General features: G+C 36.2%; 1 long non-coding RNA gene across 3 annotated transcripts in view; it reads left to right on the top strand.

The window, feature by feature from the left end:
* The first annotated feature begins 440 nt into the window (after nucleotides 1–440).
* LOC148130954 (uncharacterized) overlaps nucleotides 441–18862 on the top strand; it is a 35330-nt gene continuing 16908 nt past the window's right edge. The window contains exons 1-6 of one of the 3 annotated variants that reach the window (XR_015749503.1): nucleotides 441–1348; nucleotides 2000–2127; nucleotides 2906–3118; nucleotides 4476–4616; nucleotides 5921–6068; nucleotides 6164–6513. This is a non-coding gene — a long non-coding RNA (uncharacterized LOC148130954). Of the gene's footprint in view, nucleotides 1349–1999; nucleotides 2128–2905; nucleotides 3119–4475; nucleotides 4617–5920; nucleotides 6514–18862 lie in introns of those variants that run through there. The other 2 variants (XR_015749504.1, XR_015749502.1) reach the window with 2 other exon arrangements.

Here is an 18862-nt window from a genome sequence, read left to right as displayed (position 1 = left end):
GTGTGATTTAGTGTGCCAAGTCATGCAGACACTTCCTTTGGCACCCCGTGCTCTCTGTGGAATTTCTTTTTTTTAAAAAAAAACTTTTTATAATAATGATTAAATAGGAAGTTGGTATGCAATAAAATAAAAATCAACTTTTGGCATCATCCTATTTACAAGGATATTCCTGGGCCCTTTATGAAATATACTTTTTTTTTAGAAAATGGAAATGATGTATGGTTGTTCTTAAGAAAAGAACAAATGTAAGCAGGGACAGAAAAAGAAACAAAAAAGAAAAACACATCCTGGCAGAAAACGTGTCTTCCAGAAAATAGATGCCTTGGGACTAGCTCCGTTTAGCTTGGGAGCCATTTTGTAAATGGGGAAATCCTTTAGGGCAGGGGTGGCTGAGCTGGCTGAGGAACTCTGGGAGTTGAAGTCCACAAGTCTTAAAGTTGCCAAGGTTGGACACCCCTGCTTTAGGGCAAAGATGGTATTCAGCAGGTTCTGACCAGTTCTGGAGAACCGGTAGCAGAAATTTTGAGTAGTTCAGAGAACCGGCAAATACCACCTCTGACTGGCTCCGCCCCCCATCTATTCTCTGCCTCCCGAGTCCCAGCTGATCAGCTGGGTCTTCTTTTGTTTCCCTGTACAGGAGAACAGAGCTGGAAAGCAGTTTAGTGGGGTGGGGAGAGAATGGGGATTTTGCAGTAACCTTACCCCAGGACTGCGTAGGGAATGGAGATTTTATAGTATCTTTCCCCTGCCACGCCCACCAAGCTACCCCCCACACACCAAGCCATGCCCACAGAACAAGTAGTAAAATTTTTGAATCCCACCACTGGGTCAGAAGCCGTTGAAAGATGTTCCCTCAAGGATCGTGCTGCCATCAAGTCTTCAAAGCCCTTTGCTCAATCTAAGTGCAGGACTTTAACATAAAATTTGTGCCTGCTAAATGTTATAGGGTATTTAATTTCTTTCAAGCTATTAAACAATCCAGTACAAGGTGTATCTAGCAGTCTTCTGAGAAATAAAAATGCTTTGTCGCATATATTTTTTGTACTTGAATAGCAAGCAGTTCTTCTGATGGGAAACACTGTATTTTTTCACCCCATTCATTATTATTTTAAGCAACATGATAAAGAAAAAGACATCCATCATATTTATTAATTTCAGACACAGAATGAAAGGAACATCATCAGGCACCTCCAGCTGGAATTATCTTTGACATTTCTGAGTTTGAAAATAAAATCAATAAGAAAACAGAAGAAGAAAAAAGACAAAAGAAAATAAATTATTATTACTATTACTACTTCATAGCATTGCAATCATACTCCAGGAAGGAATAGAACTGTGTCTTCTGCTGGTAAGGCTGCCAGGTTATCATATCCCTGGAGTAAACTGAAGTGATGGTGACAAACATCCTCAATCCCTCAACAGTATTGCAGATTGCAGATTGCTTTTATACTGAAACGAAGGTGTGAGGAAAGAGTCGGGGAAGACAGCATGTGGCATTGCAGAAGATGGGCTTAAGGCATAGCTAGGTAATTCAAGGCTTTTGGCTTAATTTCAAGAGTGATTCATCTATTCCTGGGAAAGAGAGGAAGGAAAATGGACTTTTCAAGTCAAAAAGGGGGAGGGGGGAGGAAAAGAGGAAGGAAGGAAGGAAGGAAGGAAGGAAGGGAGGGAGCGAGGGAAAGGGAAAGAGATTAAAGACATAAACACAAGCTTCTCATTCCTAGAAATGGGGAAAAAGTAGTCTTTTATTTTCAAATCATCCCTGATCATCCCAAGCAAAGATTTTGTTGTCTACTCAGCGAATTGTTAAAACTATCAAATATATCAAAGCAATACTACTGTATGTATATATGTTTAAATATATCTGTTTAATCTTATTCCATAATCCAAAGGAGCAAAGACCAAATATAGTCCATTTTGCATTTACATTTATATTGCCACATTTCAGCAGTTTTTATTCTAACTTTTTGTATTATTTCCTACTATTGCTTGCATTCAGGAATTTACAATAGCAAATACAGACAGATGAAGAAAGACATTGAAAGTAAAAACTTTATTATCAAGCATCATTATAGAATCTTATTCATAGAAGCTCCCTCTAGAAACCTCACTTTTTTCATTAAAATGGTATGTCTGGAAAAATAATGCTAATTTTGTAAGCAATTTCTTTAATATGTAATTGTATACATTTATTTATTTGTAAATAATTTATTAGAAATAAATAAATAGGCCCTATTTAACTGTTTGGTGGTTCATAGTGAACTGTTCTTTGACTCTTTCCTCTCTTACATTAAAAAAGTCCTTTCAAAACAAGCAAAGCAATTTTATTACCCTTTAGCAATGTTTAAGAAAGAAGCTTAAGATATGAATGGATTTCTAGATTTTCAATTATTTTGCACCAGCAAAATATGGAATAATAAACACAAGTTGCAGAAAGGCAAACTCCAGTGGAATGTTACGAGAAACTTAATGTTCCCTTAAGATGTTGCCCACGACAGCTGCCTCTGTGAAATGCTCTCTAATGGACTGCAGAAAAAACAATTACTACCCACCTGCCTTCAATTGAGGACCTGTATACTGCATGAGTCAAAAAGAGAGCTGTGAAAATATTTACAGACCCCTCACATTCCGGACATAAACTGTTTCAACTCCTTCCCTCAAAACAATGCTATAGAGCACTGCACACCAAAACAACTAGACACAAGAACAGTTTTTCCCCGAATGCCATCATTCTGCTAAACAAATAATTCCTTCAACATTGTCCAACTATTTACAAAGTCTGCACTACTATTACTATTAACCTTTTCATCACTCCTTATCACCCATTGCCTCCCACTTGTGACTGTATGACTGTAACTTTATTGCTTGTATTCTTGTGATTTATATGGACTGTTGTTGTGGTTAGCCGGCAGCAGGTGCAGATGGCTGTGAAGAGCAATGATTCTGATGAGGGGCAAGGACCATCAGGGAGTGGACTGCTGCCTTCAAAGATTGTGGGGACTGGCAGCAGTGACGAGGAGGTTCCCGAGGAGCCTGTGCCAAGTGCACATGCTTGAAGGATTACTCGGTGGAAAGAACAATTACAGAAGCACAAGCGATTCAGGAGTAAGGCTACAAGGTAATGGCCCCTCCCTCAAGAGGATAAAAGCCAGCTGTGAATTGGACATTCTTTGCAGACAGCAAAGAAGCTCTTAAACTTAACTGGCGGACATCTTAGTTCGTGTTTGGAGAATTTTGTAAATTAGTTCTTATTTCTGGGTTTTTGGCAGTCTTGACAAACAACTTGGCAAGGCACTTTCTTGTCGGAGCTAATTAGTGGAAAGCAGCCTTCAGAACAGAATTGGTTATTAAACCTTAAAAGGTGGGGGCTTCTGTCTTTGTCTGTGTTTGCTCTTTGGGAACCTGGTTGGGTCAGAACAACTGTTTCCTAGTATGATTTGATTGCTTATTGTACCCTATGACTATTATTAAGTTTTCTATCTTATGATTCTTGACTCTTGACAGATGTATTTTTTCTTTTATGTATATTGAAAGCATTTGCATCAAGACAAATTCCTTGTGTGTCCAATCACACTTGGCCAATAAAATAATTCTAATTCTAAAATTCTACTAAGAGAGGTTTGGCTGTCTATCAGAGGCGCCTTGGCTTAAACAAACAGTTGGATTCAATGGCTTTTTATTTTGGCAAGATCAAGACCCCCTTAATCCCAGAGGAATGGAAAAGTGACCTGGAGCTGTACTTCTCGCCTCACAATCAGGAGGCTGTAAGTTCGATCCTAGGTAGTGACAGATATTTCTCTTTCTGGGTACAAAAGGAAAATCTGTGACCCCTGTATGGGCATCACCCCAACTCCATCTCAATGCAAGGGATTACAGTGTGTTTAAAAGGAGAAAAAAAATCCCTAGTGGAGTGGGAAGATCCAATGTAGTACAGTAGTTAAAGACTAAAAAAAAAGGGGACTGAATCTGCCTCAGGCAGAATGCAAGTTAGGTGGACCTTGGGCCTTGGGTCACTCTTTCAAGTTCCAAGACCAGTCAAGCTTGGCTAGATGTTATGTCCAGTGTTATTTGAGGACGGAGACGGGTATGTCTCTTACCACTAGTTTGGTGGAACTCTAAGTCTATTGGGACTGTTGTTGTCAGAATTCCCCAGCTATCATTGCCTTTAGCCAGGATTAATAGGATTTCTCTAGCATGATTTCTCTATACCACTAGTGAAATCGCTTAATGAAATGATAAGCTCTGCCCATTTGGGGAGAAACATTATGAACTTAAGTTGTTCATTTTAGGATTTTCAAATAGCAGCAGTGAGGCAATGTCATAAACATTTAGCAGCCATCAGTTGGGGCAATGGATGGCATTTCTGTGAAGACTAATTAATGTAGAACTTCTTGGTCTTAGTAGTACATTTCTCCAAGGGATACTTATAAGGAAATCACTTTTTGAGACTGAAAAAAGTCATTTTTTTCTTCCAGTTCCCATCCGCCAATGGCCAGCAGAAGGCACTATGTGCTAATTTTCTGTGATGTAAATTAGAATAACTTGTTCCCTGCCTCCAATCAAGTTGTAAAGTCCTGCTCTTTGGAATTCCAGACAGCTTGTCCAATATCAGAATGGTAAGGAATTTTGAGAGTTAATATTATATTGTAAACATATTATTTATATGTTTTTTTAAAATAAAAAGTTTGGGAGAGGAGCATAAAGAAAGGTAGGCAGGTGAATCATATGGGTCTTTTCTGAATAGATATCTAAATTTCTGGGATGCCAATTTTACTGTAGAGTGTCAATCATGTGTCTCATACAAAGATCATGCTTCTAGACATTGCCAGAGCAAAGCATAGGGCCAGTAGAAAATTAGCTTCTATTTTGTTGTGCAATGGCTAAGTGACACCACTATTTATTTACCAGAGTTTTGAGCAAAGTTGAAAACAGGATTAGCTGGCATACTTTTGTCCCCTTTCATCTTGTTAAATTAAACAAAATAGCAGGAATTCTATGAGCTTCATAGTGTGCCCAGAATAGAAGTCAATGGAACATGTAAGCACTGGAGCGGCTTTGCTTTAAGTATATTCCAAAAAAAAAAAAAAATGTTTATCATCAGGATAGGATGAAGGTCTCATTCATCTGATTGGCGAAGGATTACAGAAGATCTGCTTCTTCTCATGATAATGGCTGACCGATCTGTTTTTTTTTAACCTCTAAAATTTCAAAAAAACACCTTTGAAGTTCAACTTCCTCATTTTCACAGGAAATACATTTTCTATAAAAAGGCTCCACTTGTTAATCTATTAATACACTCCTGGAGGCACCAAGACATTATTTCATATTTTTCTACGTTCTATACGTCCCAGCAACATTTTGTTCCATTCAGGAAGACGATGGTATAATAATGACTTGGCTCCAGGGGTGTGATTCCACCAGTGTAACAACTGGTTCAGGAAGCCCCCATTTCGCGTGTGCTCAGAGGGTTTGCTACTGACCTTCTCCTGCAATCCTGCAATCTCCCTGTGTGTTAAATAGCTAATGCATGGCAATCTGCTGTGTCACACGAAGTGGCTGAGCTTGAAAACCAGGAAATAAATGTCAGAATAGAGCCGGGGTGGGCAGGGGGCCCGATAGCTGATCGTCAGAGCTACCAGTTCGCTCAAACCTTGCTGAACCGGTAGAATTCCACCCCTGCTTGGCTCTTTGTAAGGAAGTTTTGTGTATATAGCGTGAGAGAGAAAGATATTGTGTTTCCAAAGATGGTATTTCAGTGAGGGGAAATATTCAAAAACAATATATGGAGACAATTAGGTGATAATCAAAGAAATCACCTCTTATCTTATATTAACGGTCTTCGACAGGGTACATTCTGCTCTCTGGAATGAGCCTTTTCTCATTTCCTATGTATTAATTAGCTTTTTCTTCCTTCCTTTAGCTGTCTGGATGCAGCTAGGAACCAACATGTTGTCCTTTGTTTCAGTCATTGAATGTGCCATTAATTTGTGCCATTCACAAGATCTATTGGATTTATGCTTCATGAAACTACAAAGCCGAGGCAAACAAACTGCTCCCATTATTAAAATGTAGCAAGCTGACTATTATTTACAATACCAGCTATGTCCCATTTCGCATTGTGTTGAGTGTTTTCACCTCTTTTCTCTTGTCCCACTTGCTTCAGATGACCTTCAGTCATGGTGTCCATGGCAACTCAGTGAATACAATGATACTGAATTGGCAAAAAGATTTTACTATGAAAAAAGAAAAAGAAGAAGCCTGTTATTTTAAGGATAGATAGCCAATGTGGTTTAATGTATTTTAAATATTTGTGAACACTTTGTCATTGAACATTTAAAGAAGAGGAGATGAAAGTAAATAACATGCATCTATTTCTGACTGCAGAAGTGGATGCATGCATATTACATGTGCATATGACAATCATCTTTGCGTCATAATGAAAAATGCACCATTCAGATGACCTCAGGCAAGAATGGATACACTATAACAAAGTCCATGCAATCAGGTCAAGGCCCAACACAATATGTTATCAGTAAAATCATGGTCCCTTGGGAAGTCAATATAAAGAATTAAAAAACCATAAAAACTCAAACACCGTTAAAAGAGAATTTTTTTAAAAAGTAATCAAAAATACTTTATTTAGTGTTAAAGGGATATTACAATAGAATCATGGAATAATGATTCTATTCCAAACTTTTGCTCATCTAGAAAAAAAGAGTCTGTCCATAAGTTCTTAAAGCAGAATATAACACAATATTGACTTCTCCAAAGACCCACAAATTGGGGGAAAGTGGTAAACGTCCATCTCCTTTCAACATTTGAAGTTTTCCCTTCTGTAAGAGGCAGTGTTGGTTCCAGTTTGTTGGCTAGACATTATCAACAGAATATATTATTCATAAAAGTGATAAAGGAAAAGAAATAAGAAAAATGTCTTTAAATAATGCTCCTTGAATAATGCCATTAAAAATAGTTAATACTAAACAGCAATACCCAACAGGGAATGCATATGTCTTTCCTCTGAAACATTAACACAATCTAATTTTATCCTCACAACAAATGGTGTAGCCTTATGGTGTATTTAGATTGAGAGAGGGTGACTGGCTTAAAGTTGTGTAATCATCAGAAGAAAGGCTTCAGATATACTGAGTGTGAATTAATCTTGCAAGTATCCCAGAAATTTTATTATTCCACCTTCTCACAGAATACATGATTCAAGAAAAAGGCTTGGACGGGGAACCTGCTTCTAGCCTTAAGGCTTCAACCCAAATGAGAAGTGACAGTAATTTGGCTTTTTTTCAAATACATAATAGCTTATTAGCAGATGATAACATCATATTCTATTATGTCTGGAGTTCCCAGATTGTTACCTGTTATCATGCCATAAAGTTGCCCTCTCAGAGTTTCCTTAGGCTGGCCATAACCAGGTTTCCATCTTACCCCCTCTTCTTCTCCCTCCCCTTTTTGCCCCCTTGTCTCTCTACTTCTAATTCTCTCATCTGTGGTCCTCTCTTCAGTTGCTTCCTAATATTGTAATTATTTTTCAAACTATTCTTTTTTTTTTGTTGTTTTTTCAAATCTTAAACTTTTCACTCCCTTTCCCCACTTTCCTTTTTTTCCCCACATAAAATTATTTGATCATTAAAGAAGGCTTCTTCTTTGTCCCAACCTTCTTGTTCTACAAGCGTTTCTTGTTGTTTCTCATAGTTCCAGATCTCCATTTCTAAAAACAGAAATACGAAGCCAAAAGAACCTCTTCCTTCTTGTGCATCTTCTTTCTGTTTTTTAAGTTCCATTTTCAGTTCTTCTAAAATTGATGCCATTTTAAACATTTTTAAATAACCACCCGATTGATTTTAGTCATTTAAATCCAATAGCCAAAAATCCAAAAATCACCAAGTAATCCAAATAATCCAAAGCTGTTTCTTCTTGCTTCTTTTTTCCACTTTCTCTTCCTGGGGTTCTATTATTTTGATTCAGTTAGAATGTATCTTTTAGGAATCTTGTTAAGGTTTCACTCTAAGTTCCTTTTAGTTCCAGGCAGTCTTCTCCATTTTTCCAGATCCCACCCTTTTATTCTTTCCTTTTCTCTCCTTTCCTGCTTTTAAAGGTTTTTGAGTATCCAAAAGTCTTTATTATCCCTTTGACATTTTATTTTCAGCTTAAATGCCTATTGATGTCAAAGTGGATTTTTGTCAATTTCTCACTTAAATCTCTTAGCTGTCAGTATAAGGAAGGGAGGGGAAAAAAGCCAAATCCTTTCCCTTCCCTCTCTCCTTCACTGCTTCAAAATCTTCTTTGGAACAATGTTATTTTTTATAGTTCAAATTCCAGGGTACCTTACGTTGTTGCTTTTTCAGTTTAACCTGGTCAACCAAAACTTTCTCTTCTTATCTTCCTCCTGCACATTCTTTTCTGGTCGAGTTCTTCTTTGAGGTGGCCATTTCTGACCACTGCTGCAACCGCCTTCAGGAAAGGGAGTAATGGCCAGCTGAGGAGGAGAGATGTGGCTCTCCTCAACCCTGCTGGTGGTCTCCCTCATCTTCACCACCTCTACGAGATAGCTTAGCCCCGAATTCAGCTGGCTTGGGGTGCTCCAGCAGCGAGCACGGATCAAAACCATGCACGATCATGGATTTCAGTCCGTCGCCAAAGAAGCTCAAACCAGCAACCAGCGCAGTCAGCAACCAAGGACTTTAAATCCTTCTCCATTAGAAAATGATATAGGTGAAAAAGTTCCAAGAAAAAAGAGTTATAGGAAGAAGAATATGAGATGGGAGCTGGTTGAGCTCAAGAAATACCATCTAATTATAAGTTTAGATGGCACTCCTGCAGAGGGCATAGGTGACAAGGCTAAAAAAAGAGAAACATGGCAGAGAAGTATGAGAGCTAGGTCAAACAATGACAGAAGGAAGAAATTGAATCCAGACCAGTTCATTGCATTAACATTTACACAGGTATGAAATGAAACTCTCAGCCTGTTAAAATGGGCATGTGGAAGAAAGTTATTTGCACTTAAGTTCTGCTCAATGTGTGTGGCCTAAGTCTTACAAGTTGCTGGTCTTGTAGATGCTAATGGATCTGGAATAAATCTTTGTACAAATCTCTGGTGAATATATCCCCAGTAAATTATCAACTTATTTCCTAAAATAACCTCTCAACAATATTGCTTTATTAAAGGAATATCCCATAATTTCTTATACCATTCAACAGTTGGGACCTTCCTAGAGTTTATTGTAAGATGGGCAACTACATAAATGTTTTGAAGAAACAATATAAACAGTTGTTGGGCTGTCTAGTGTGTCATGATATTTTTAAGAGAAAAAAGGGTTTTTCTGATAAAACAAATCAATGTATACCTTTTTTATGAGCCACGGTGGTGCAGTGGTTAGAGTACAGGCTACTTCTGCTGACTGCTGGCTGACTGCAATTTGGCAGTTCAAATCTACCAGGCTCAAGGTTGACTCAGCCTTCCATCCTTCCAAGGTAGGTAAAATGAGGACCCAGATTATTGTTGGGGACAATAGGCTGACTCTGTAAACCGCTAGAGAGGGCTATAAAAGCACTGTGAAACAATATATAAGTGAGTGCTATTGCTGTTACATGAGTACATAAAGAAGAATATAATTATTATTTCAATTTTATATTTTGTCTAATGTGGAGATCCATTATATAATATTCAGTTTAGATTCACTACAATATAGATGGCATAATAAATCTTATGCATTTGTGTACATGTTATATATAGATAATTGATCTTGCTTGCAAAAAATCTATTTTGCTTGGTTTTAGAACTTAAACATTGTTAGTTAATTCTATGACATTTGTGCATCATAAACTATGTAAAAGGATATTAATTTGGGTTCTATGATTTACATCCATATCCCCAATTGAGTCATTTCAATAAAAGGTAAATTAGGAACCTCTTAGTTAAGCTGTTTTTCTGGTACCAAAACAAATCAGTTTATACTTTGTATAGTCATCATAACAAGATGTGACTTTCACTGTCTAATAATAATTAATTACACATGAAACTCAAAGTCATTTCTGGAGCTTTTCTGATTACTTAGCTTAGAAAAAACCCAGAGGAGTTGTTTCACAAGATAACGTTATTAATCATTACTTGCTGGGTGTTAAGAAATATATATTGACAGAGGTAAATTAAGAAAGGTAGTTTAGACAATTGAATTTTGCTTCCCAAGACAAAGGAAAAATAATTCAATGAGGAATTCCTTGTTTTCTTTTTGCTTGAATTTTTAACATAAGTAAGTGTAGTCAATTAATCTTATAGTTTGCTTTAATAGTTAAATGTATGGTTAGGGGGAAAAAAAGCCTTAAACCTGATCCAACTGATACTACTTTACCTCTTCTTCCTGCTTATATTCTTACTTATCCTCTAGGTACCTAGAACAGTAGAAATGAAATTTAGCTGTTTTCTAATGGGTAGACAGTTTGCCATCTTCCTTCCTTCTGGGTTAGTACTTTCTTACGGAGTAAGTCTAAATTTTAGAGGTTTCATGGACAGGTTATTTTTCTTATTTTTATGAATTTGACTATAACTTTTTTACATTGGATAGCAATAGCAATAGCACTTAGACATATGTACTGCTTCCTAGTATATTGAATTGGCTATGTCTCATCTGCTGAAAAGAAGAGCTAGGATAAATCAATGATAGCAATATTTCAGTATTTTAGGGGCTGCCATAAAGAAGAGGTCAACCTATTTTCCAAAGCACTAGAAGGCAAGACCAGAAGCTGAAAACTGAACTAAGAGAGAAGCAACCTAGGATAAATTCCCCAACAGTAAAGAACAATCAACTCATGGAACAGCTTGCTTTCAAAAGTTGTATGTTCCAACACATGAAGCTTTTAAGAAGGACTATACCGTTTATCAAAAATGGTATAGAGTATCCTGCTTGCACAGAGGGTTAGATTAGAAGACCTCCAAGATCGCTTCCAACTCTTATTCTGTATCTGTTCTATATAGTACTTTACATCACTCTCTGGGTGGTTTACTGTGTCAACATATTGCCCCCAGCCATCAAGGTCCTCATTTTACCAACCTCGAAAGGGTGGAAGCTGAGTCAAGATTGAACTACAGGATTTATTGGGGATAATACCAGAAAATTATAGTAAAAACTAGTGTCTTTAATCAATAGAAACACACATCTCTTCTCTGTTTATTCACCGGAGTAGGTTAATGTAGAACAATACCAGGAAGGGATGAATCTTATTTGTTTGTTTACCTTGTATACCACCTATCTCGCCTATCTCTGGACAGCTTACAAAATTAAAAGCCAGTAAACATTAAAACAATAAATAACAACAACAATAATAAATTACAATTAAAAGATGGGCAGGAAGAGAGCAAGATGCACACAGGGAGAGGTGGGATTTTTCTTTCAATCTGATAGTTATCTCCAGAATGATGCATCTCATTAGGGCTCCAGGCCAACTGGCAAAGCCAGGTCTTTAAACTCTTAAGAGGATCAGAAGAGTGAGCACGGATGTCACCTTGGGGGCCATGATGTTCCAAAGGGCAGGAATCTTCTCCTGGATCCTGCAAGTCAGAATTCATTGACTGACGGTGTCTGCAGTATCCTCTTCTGCTAGCCTGGGAGGGCAATCCAACTGGGGATTATCCTTAGATGTCCTGAACCCATGCCATGAAAGGCTTTAGAGTTTAGAACCAACACCTTGAATTGTACCTGGAATGGGCTTATGTGGGAACAGATGCCCAGTGAGATTATTTTTGTAATGCCAGTTCTAAAAAGGTATAAATTCAAGAAGAAGTTCAGTTCTGCTGCTCAAAAATTTCAGGCAGCTGGATCTTACCCTTAATTAATTGTTGCTTCCAGAAAGCACCTGTGCAGATTTCACAAATTAGGCCTATCAGACAGACCAAATTACAAACCACCAGAACAAGCCTACCTTTAGGACAGTGTTCAATTTTTACTCTCAACCTCTACTTGCATTAAGCTTATAAATCATACATTTCAGTTTCCTGGCTCCAACTATGTCTATTCGCTCCATATCAGAATATTTTTTATCCAATCCTTAGGGTAGAACAAAGAGAAGCAGTAGCTTCTCGCAAAACAAATATTGCATAAATATTTTCATATATTTTTACAGGTTCTATCAAATATAGTCTACTAAGTGTTGAGTTCTGAGAAGACAGTGTTATGAAAATGATAAAGTAGTGAGATTAAAAGGTGAGAGACAGAAGGTTTGACAAAGACAATTTCAAAGTGAAATTATCAAGGGCGAGGCAAGGGAGTTATCTTTTTTACCTTTAAAAAATACTATTTTTAGCATTTCCTGTGAAATCTGGTTCTGTACCTGTTTTCATTTATGGCACAATAAAATAATAATCTACAGCAGAAGCAGCCATTTGTTCTGGATCTCTGTTGGCAAACATATGATGCTTACTAAATGAAATTAAAATGGACAAAAGAAGAAGGATAAGATAGAACAGGACAGGACAGGATACAATAGGATAGGATAAGAAAGGATAGGAAAGGAAAGGAAAGGAAAGGAAAGGAAAGGAAAGGAAAGGAAAGGAAAGGAAAGGAAAGAACAGGACAGGAAAGAACAGGACAGGATTTTTTTGGCCAAATGTGATTAGACACAAAAGGAATTTGTCTCCAGTGCAGAAACTTTCAGTGTACATGTAATAAACTAGCATTTTGTGGGGGGAAAACTGAATAGGGACTGATGAGAGGAAACCAACTGAGCATTACAATTTGTGAGATCAGAGTAGGTGTAGAGTGAGAGATACACCAGGTGTGATTTTTGTTTAGTACAAATCAGCTGGACTAGGAAGAAGAGCCTTTGAATAAAATGGAAAGAGAACAGAATTTAACCTTTGCCCATTTAACTGCCATTAATGGTGAAAAAGATGACAGTTGATCATCAACTTTCCTCATCATAAGGAAAGGATATAGCTTGTGGGTTGCAAGCCAAAAAGTCTATAGAAAGAAAGAAAGAAAGAAAGAAAGAAAGAAAGAAAGAAAGAAAGAAAGAAAGAAAGAAAGAAAGAAAGAAAGAAAGAAAGAAAGAAAGAAAGAAAACACAAATTTGCATGTCTCTTTTAAATTAGATGGAAAGACCTTAAGATATAAATAATAGTCACTTGGGAAGGAAACTGAAACTAAAGATTTCATCTGTCTTAAGATAGTGAAGTTTTCCACACATGAACATTGATATTACAAGAAAATAATGGATGCTAATAGCTGTTCCCATGCAATTACAAGCATTCAAATTTCTTGTAATAAAATGGCCTCTGGAAAATGTTTCCTTATTTCTTAAAGTGAATATGGGAAAGATTAGCTAATTGAGTACTTGGGTTAGAGATGTATGGCATGATTCAAATGGATTCAGCAAATGCAAGAATATAAACTTGGCAATGATCACTCCATTTATTTAAAAATGGCTTTTTGGCTCCTAGTTTGCTGTTCTTGTGAAAATATTGGCAGACATAACCAGATAAGTCACAATTTCCTCACTGACCTTCAAGTATTGTTGCCTCATTTTCATCATCTTTGTAAAGAAAAAAAAACCCATTGTTTCCATTTTCCTGGAATCTTTTTTTAGCACCACCTGCACATTAAATGCTACCTTCCACTGTGGTCTGTTAAAATGGGAGAAATTCAGTTGCAGAAATGAAGACAAAAAAAATTATAATCAGTTTATTAGAGTTTTAAACAGGAAATATACAAACTAACAGAAATTAATATTTATAATAGAAGAAAGAAAGAAGCAAAGAAAGAAAGAAAAAGAACAAAGGCAAAAGTGCGTAAAAAGAAAAAAAATAACTTCCAATTTTCTTTCACAGCAGTTATAGTTATAAATGCAAATTAACTTCTTCCTCTATACTTACAACATAACATTAATTTTTCTGTACAGCATTATTTTTTCTAATCATCAAAACCATATAAGCTCTTTTTTTTCCTATTACTCACAAAAAGTCCAAAAGGAATTTCCAACTGGCATTTAACTTATTTAGTATCTTTTCTCTGATCAAAGCAGTCAGTTTGGCTATCTCAGCAAGGTGCAGCCACTTCAACTCCATTCCTCCACTGTGGCTAGTGTCACGTCTTTCCGTTGCATATAACAATCTCACTGCAGTTATCATGTGGAAAAACAAAGTTTCATGATTTTTTTTTCAAGTGTTGGTCAATTAATCCCAAAACAGAAAAACAGAATTGAAAAGGATTTTGTCGTCCTTTCTAGTCCAACCCACTGCACAACCCAAAATTTATTGTCTCCTGAGAAATGAGCTATGGTATAACTGAATTATACCATTCCATACAAGTGGCTGTCCATTTCTTCTTAAAAGCCTCCAGTGATGGAGCACCCATAACTTCTGATGGCAAGCAGTTCCATTGGTTAATTGTTCTGACTGTTAGTTCTAGGCTGCTTCTTTCCTTGATTAGTTTCCATCCATTGTTTCTCATCTTGCCATTTAGTGCTTTGGAAAATAGGTTGACTCCATCTTCTTTGTGGCAGCCCCTCAAATATTGGAACACTGCTATCATGTCATCACTAGTTCTTCACTAGGCTAGAGAAACCCAATTCCAGCAACCATTCTTCATATATTTTTGCTTCCAGCCTCCTAATCATCTTTGTTGCTCTTTTCTGCACTGTTTCCACAGTCTCTGAAATACTTCTGGCTTCAATTCTATATTAATCATTAAAATCTTCTGAATATAATTGAATCCAAAGATTTTTAGCTTTTCTACCCTTCACTAAACATGGTAAAATATTCATATTTTCAGCATAAATTCAAAGTACATTTTGTTAGACAAAATGATTTTCAGACACCTTCCTTCCAATCACACCAATGAAATATAGCTCCTTGTGGAATTCTGGAGTAATTAGTTTTATTTTATGATATCTCATAAGAGCATTACAGAAATATTTCAGAGTAACATGCATATCCCACCTCCATATTTTCAATCTCCAGAGGATCTTTAAATTGCATTGGTGAACTTCAATGGCAAAGAGTTCCATTAATAATGGCTCATTGGTTTTTTCAGCAGTTTAAGGAAAGCGAATAAAAGGTTAAAATTGATACATAGATTTTTCCGAATTTGACTCTGCAAATTCTCAAGAAGAATATTGCCTGATTCTGCTTTAGTAGATAAAGTGGTTATTTATAGTGTTGAACTCGAAGTGTTTGCTTTCTGAGTAGCTTGTAACTGTTTCATAGTTTGTTAGCCAGTTAAAAATGTTTTCTGAACTCCTTCTGATATAACCAAAGGTACAATGATCAGATACGTAAGGATTGAATGTGATAGTTATTTAGACTAGACTTGGTTATTAATAATGCCTCCTGAGCTTCACATGACCACAAAGAGTCTAGAAATCAGAATGGCTAATATAAGGCTCCTACAAGTTCCTTGTTATGTGTTCTCTGACAACCATTTTAAATATGCATTTGAATTAAGTTGACATAACTAAATCTGAGCATTTGATCAGCGTAATTGCTCTGTTTTTAAAGTCTCTGTGTTCCCAAGGGTGAAAAATAACATATAAAGGACCTACAGGATTCTGAGAAAAAATAAGAAAGATAGGAGCACGGGAAAGTGAAAACTAGGAGGAGAAAAAGGATATCGAGAGGAAGAAATAAAAGAAGTGAAAGAAGAGTTAATGGAAATAAAAGTTAAAACAATAAAAATGTTCTGTTTTAGGATACTTTTAGCTATGGTAGCACATGTTTAGTCATTGAATTGCTTGCATTTAGAAAGATCACATCTAATTGAACAGCAAATATTTGGCCTGTTGATTATCTAACAATTGATTTATTGCAGCCTTTGTTCTATTAATACCCCCTGGCTATTAGTCTTCCCTCTGCCAACTTCCTCCATGTTTATTTTCCATTGGATTTTTCTGACATTTAAAACAACTAAACCCAGAGGTTATTAGGAAACTGGAGGAAAGAGACTAGATTTCATTGCCTAAGGCAGGGATGTCAAATTCGCGTCATCATGGCATCGTCACATGATGTATCATGACTTTTTCTCCCTTCACTAAACAAGGCATGGGGGCAGCCAGTGCATGATGCATCCGGCCTGCGGACTGTGAGTTTGGCAACCCTGGTCTAAGGACAATATAGAATCTGATAATCTTCAGAATGTCATTCCTGAAGCCATTGGATCACAATCCTTAGTGTGATAACAAAGTAGCAATAAAGTAATGAGTATAGATAGATAGAGATATAGATACACACACACACAGAGAGAGAGAGAGAGAGAGAGAGAGAGAGATTGAAATCTATGAGCATACAGAGCATATCAAAAGTCACACCCCATAGACCAATAAATGGTTTCAAGGAGACCATCACATCAGAGAAAATGTTACTGTGTTTAGGATATTCACAAGCCATGCATCAATCAAGTAATGGTTTAGAACAAAATGGCAACTAATTCAAAATTTTGATGTAATCATATAATAAATTATCTATGGAGATAGACTTTTGTTATACTATGTCTATGTCTGTGAAATGGTTGAAAACACTACATAATAAGATTCTTTGCTTATTCATTCATCCCAAAGAGCAGAATAATGATTGTTATTCATTATTCTATATCATTATAATTGATGATAACATGAGGATACCCAATCCATCATTTAAATAAATGAATTAACATGACAAATCCATGTATGATTTACTGTTTCTTACTCAAGGTCATTGTAGTGATAATTATCTTTCTCTTTGCCATGAAATTATTGTTATGTCATGTATCCTATGTTAAAGATGTAGGATAAAATCATTTTATTATTAAACTATTGGTGCAAAAGATTGTTTTAGATTGTAAGCACACAAGACTACTTATATATTTCTGAAAAGAGATTATTTGATTTTATCTTCAACAGAATGTGAGTAGTTCCTTTCTTCCAACAATGAATGACATAAACTATAGAATTAAAATCAGTAGTGCCAATACTATATCTGAAATATATTTATCAAAGTGCAAGGAAATTACACTTTCATATCCATTTTAGGTTTAGCTCCGTTTTACTAGAAATAGCAATCATGTATTTCCTCTGGAATAAAAAAAATAATGATATCAGTGTGTCATACATATCAATGAAACCTTCTTTCCATATTTCATCCACAGAATTCTACAAACGCAGATTGCTTAACATCTTCACAGTATGTAACAGTGTGGGAAAATAATTACACTGTAATTAAGGATGGAACAGAACTTGCTTAATTTGCATTTTAATAGAAGAAAGATAATTTGATGAAAGATTTCTTAAAATGGAATCCCTGAAAAAGTAATGCATTTGACAATACACATAGCTTCCCTGCACCCCCTCCCCCAATAACTTAGGATCAAGAGTTGTGCCACCCTTCATTTTTGCAGTACTATATACATTTCATAACCAGGAGCTACTTACAACCTAAAACACTCTGGATTTATCTAATTCTTTTTTTAAAAAAATCATCATTAAATGATTGGTTGGAGCAAATCATCCAGTTAACTTCAATTTGACCTGAATCTGCTACAATTTAACATTATTATTTCCAGATTAGTCCAAGAATCAAAGATCAAGATGCTTTTTTGGCCTGTTGATTCTCCATTCCATTGAATTAATTTGAATACCAAATGCCATTTTCCCATAGTAGAGTTTCAGACATGTTTTGCGAAAAAAACATGAATTTCCAAGAAGATAGCAATAAGCTTCCAATGTTTTCCTGCAAATTGTAAATCTGGGACATTAAAAGGACTTTCATCACTTAGTTAAAAACATTTGTCTGCTATAAATAATTGCATTTAAATCCCATGGTATGTAAAAAAAGAAAGGAAATCAAGGAAGGGGAATTGCATAAGACTAATGAAAAGCCATAAATTAAAATTTTGTTGCCATAAAATAATTACTATGCAATTTTCTACCAATTGTTATTTATGTCAACTTATAAAATATTTCTATGGTCTTCTTAGAGTGCCAACAGAAAGGGAGGGGGAGCAGTGCAGCAGCTTACAAAATTGAAACTGCATTCATAAATGTTTTCAAAGATAGTAACTAGATGACTAAGTTTCTGCTGTGCAAAATTCTAACTGGAGAGTATGATTGATGACTCTTGGCTATGGATGTGTCCCTTTGGAGAATATGAATTACGATACATCCAGAGATGGAGGAAGAACAAGGGTCTAGGGTGACAATGAATTATGTGTCTCAGAGTTGTCTACACTCAGGCAGTGCTGGCATGTTAACTCCCAATAAATCCTTTTTAAGTTTTAGAAGTTTGGCTCGAGACTCATGGAAAACTGACAGCCCCAGGTTCAAGACCCAAGCACCATGCAAAGGGGGTGAACTCCCATTTGTGCCTCAGCTCCTGCCAACCTTGAAGTTCTAAAGCATGAAGATGCAAATAGATAAATAGGTACCACTTCAGTGGGAAGGTAACAGCATTCCATGTGCCTCAGCTTATAATCATGCTGGCCCCATGACCACATAAGTGTCTCTAGACAATGCTGGTTCTCTCAGCTAAGAAATGGAGATGAGCACCATGTCTTAGAGTTTGACATGATTAGACAAGGGAAACCTTTATCTTTACCTAATGCAGATTTTGGCACAGAATTAAAAATTATCATGGCCATATAAATGTGACAGAATCAACTTCTGTAAATCAGCACCTTATTTCCTGTAAATTGCCTTGAGTCGCCATGAATGAGTAGATATCAATATGAAATTTACAAATAAATAAAAATAAACTCATCTGAAGATAAGTAGCCAAGTTAATTTTTCACAGCAAAAATATGCAACAGTATTCTGTTCTATTCAATGCATTTATTATCCCATAAGCTTTCATAGACCACAAATTTCTTCATTACAATTGTTACAAGCTCTTAGA

The sequence above is a fragment of the Notechis scutatus genome, chromosome 4 (genome assembly GCF_049901735.1).
Source record: "Notechis scutatus isolate UNSWTSFEM ecotype Mainland chromosome 4, rNotScu1.2, whole genome shotgun sequence".
In the NCBI taxonomy this organism is placed as follows: Eukaryota; Metazoa; Chordata; class Lepidosauria; order Squamata; family Elapidae; genus Notechis; species Notechis scutatus.
This window is presented reverse-complemented; position numbering and strand designations above follow the sequence as displayed.